Below are 3,407 nucleotides of genomic sequence, written 5' to 3'. Positions count from 1 at the left end.
TTAGGATGTTCCCTCACCCGCCGGAGGAAAAGCATAGCTAGCCTAGTTTAATACTAGCATGGGCTGCTCTTCTGTTCACACTAACCATGCTCTTTCCCCTCTGCTTTCATATGCCTCTAACACCAGTCAGATAGTAACAGGTCATGTTGTCTTTGCCTTGTAAATAACCATCCTGGTATTTTGGAGTCTATGGCATATTACACTTAATTTGCAGTCAGTTCTCTGTGCAGTCGGCAAATAACCTAACAGGCTGGTCTGGCCTGTGTCTGAATACAGAAGAAAAGTTTCAATTAGGTAACTTGATCTTGTCCATTTTCTGATTCCAAACTGTATAGGGAGATCTAAACTGTGTCTGATTTTTAGAGACCTTAAGGACTCAACTGTGTCTCAAATGACTGGAACAATTGATGTTGGCTCTGTGCTTTATTAATGATGGGCTCCAAGTTGGTATTGTTAAGGCTAAACTTCACCCTCGTGTTTGTTTTTCTAAGGGCTGCAGTGTTGAACTGGACTTCAGCAAGATGGGAACAAAATAAGCCCCTGTTAATGCTTGCTTTGTGCTGTGCCCTGTGTGCTGGGGAGGTGTTGCAGTTTGGCAAGTAACTTGCAAGAACCAGTCCCATGAGCCTGCTTCCCAGGTGCCTGGGCTGGCTCTTTCTGTGGCATGCCACTCAGTAAAGCTATCGCCAAGTTACCAGTGTAGACAGTAAACTGCCCAGCTCCGTGTCAAGCCTCTTGGCCTGGGCATCTTGAACAGTTTAAACTGTGCTTTCCATTCTCTTCTAGCTAGCTCGTTAGATACCCACTGAAACCAGCTCTCCCCTCGTGGTTCAGTGGTGCAGTAGGGCTTTACTGTTCTTCCCCTGAAACTGTAAGTCTTGGGACCCTTGGGCTCTCTTCCAGCACGAGAGTTTAGGAACTGCTTGGGATGCTCCTCCCAGACCAGAACTCAGTTTCTCTTCCTCTTTTCTTTCTGATGTGCATTTGGAAACGTAGCTGTGCAGAGACCCGAGCCTAGTTCTGTGGGCACTTCATGTTCTGGGTGGTGCCCTCCCTTCCTTCTAGACCCTGTTTTCAGCCCTGAGTGACTGTGGTGCTGTTTGTGCTTGCTTTGAGGCTTTGTCATGAATTGTAGGTGCTGTGGGCTTTTAGGCTTCATTTTGGATTTGAAAAGGTAAACCTGAGAGTGCCAAGAAGAGCTGCCCATCATGGAAGAGCTCAGGCTCCAGGAGCAAAACCTTGGTACTAGGAGTCCTGCTTAACCAAACCCCAAGGAGGGAAGGCGCCTGCTGGGCGAAGCCCCTCTGCTGCTCAGCGGCAGCTCAGGCGCTGCACAGGGCCGGGCGTTCCTGTGCAGGTGAGGAGTGTGGCTTCTTCCCTGGCCAGCACTACCTTCCACCCGGGCTCCTATCTATCAGTGCAGCTTGTATTTCAAGTGCTTCAGTCCCTAGTTCTGCCACCTTTTAGATGTGCAGGCACAGCCTCTATGGGACTTGGCCTGGCTAACTTTAAGTATTAAAACAACCCCATTCCCTATGACATCAGAGGAGGGCTGGAGCCTTCTGACAGATCCTTGTCAGTCCATCTCTCACACTTGATACGTGAACTTCATAAACATGGTCTGATGAAACTCACAAGCACAACTGTTAACCTTTCTGAATCAAATCTTGCTGCTTCTCCTTTCAGCCTGCCCTGTCATGCTAATTTAGATTAAATCCAACAAGTGTCTAATGCTGCTTTACCAGGTCTGACAACAGAAGGACTGTCTAAATTGCTGAAATGGGAAGTCTGGACCTGTTCCTCCGAGAAACTGGATTTCACGTTGATGAAAGAGCATCGTGCTCAAATGGCACACAACCCTGCATATCTTCAGGTTCTGCACACTTGTAAAGGGGAAAACTGTCAAATTGGGTTTCGCAGTAACATACTCTCCTCGCTTTACTCTCGGCTAAGCGCATGCTCAGTGCCTTACTTGGATGGCTGTGGACCAGGCAGTGTAGCAAGGCTCTCGCAGTCTCTCCCTCCCGATGCAGTGTGAAGGAGGAAAGTGGGAGTCTTGCAGCTTCCTATAGGACACCTCTGACATGCTGCCTTGCGGTACGCCACAGAAAACAGTATCTCGGTGCCTTCTTCTACATGCCTGTAAGGACTAGGAAGTCACTGGAGCCTTTTCCATTCTGGCCTTTCGAAGTACTGCCAAAAACCTGTTACGACTCTTGCTAGCTCTGTTTTGTGAACACTGGTGGGTGATGTAGTCTGTCTTACTGTGAATAAGATGCTCCCTTTCCGTGTATTGCAGCCTTCGCAGGGCCGTCCTGGCGCTTCTGTGCCCCCCAGTCCGTAAGAGCGGTTGTAGAGCCCTTGTCTCCCCCAGGGCAGCTGTTTGGCTCTGGCCAGTCCTTGAGTGAGGCTTTATCTGCTGCCCCAGCCTTGGCTCTGGAAACAATCCCGGCTCCCAGCTTCGGGTAGCTGCTCATGTATCTTCTACCTACAAATTCCTGAAGCCCTTATCAGGGCAAGAGTGCTAAGCAGTTACTATCTGTTAGAGTTTAGCACTGACTGTTTTATGTCCCTTGGTAGCAACAATGTTTTCTACAGCAAGTCCAAGATTGTATTTAACGTTGCTCTTCACTGCCTCACTGATCGATGCTCTGCTCTAGGTGGTTGTGGTTGGTTGGATTTTTTTACTTATGGACAAACATTTTACAGGCCAATAAGTATAGAACCTATATAAAACAAATTCAAGTGTCTTAACTCAAAGTTAACCAGCAGGTTTGTATACTAAGGACCAAAGCAAAAAAAACCAAACAAAAACCCTAGGATAAAAATCATTCCACTCAATGTTGCTTAACTGTTTAGGGCAAAGTTGTGCTGTTGAGGAAACGGGAGATTCCTGTGCTTAAATTGCGTGTGCCATTCCAGCTATCAGAAGTGCAATTTAATGTTTATTTTACTGATTGTCTGACCCAAAGGCTGTGCTGTGAGGTGTCCAAGTGGAAAGTGTGAGTAAGGAGTTCATGAGCAGAGGAGAGGTGTCCCCAGCCCTGCCCGCTGCCGTGGGGGTGTGCTGGGGGGGGCTGCTCAGCACAGGGGTGCCTGTGTGAGTGCCACTCCTGTGTCATTACCGCAGTCACCTTCCCAGACTGGTACTGCTGGCCTTGGACAAAATGCACCTCCTTTGCTATCACCAGGCAGCTTTTGTCACGTTTTTGACTCTGTGCTTTCTCTCAAGCTCACTTGTGTTGCATGCTAACTGCAGAAGGGGAAGGGAGTGGAAGCAGCCTCAGCTTGCACAGAGGAGCATGACTCCTGCTGAGTACTTTGAGACAAGGGAAGGAGTCTAGCTGTACATTTCATTTTGGACACCTGTATTAAACCAGAATTGATTGACCAGGGAGAAGTAAGAA

Source organism: Phaethon lepturus, unplaced genomic scaffold, assembly GCF_000687285.1.
Source record: "Phaethon lepturus isolate BGI_N335 unplaced genomic scaffold, ASM68728v1 scaffold40274, whole genome shotgun sequence".
In the NCBI taxonomy this organism is placed as follows: domain Eukaryota; kingdom Metazoa; phylum Chordata; class Aves; order Phaethontiformes; family Phaethontidae; genus Phaethon; species Phaethon lepturus.
This window is presented reverse-complemented; position numbering follows the sequence as displayed.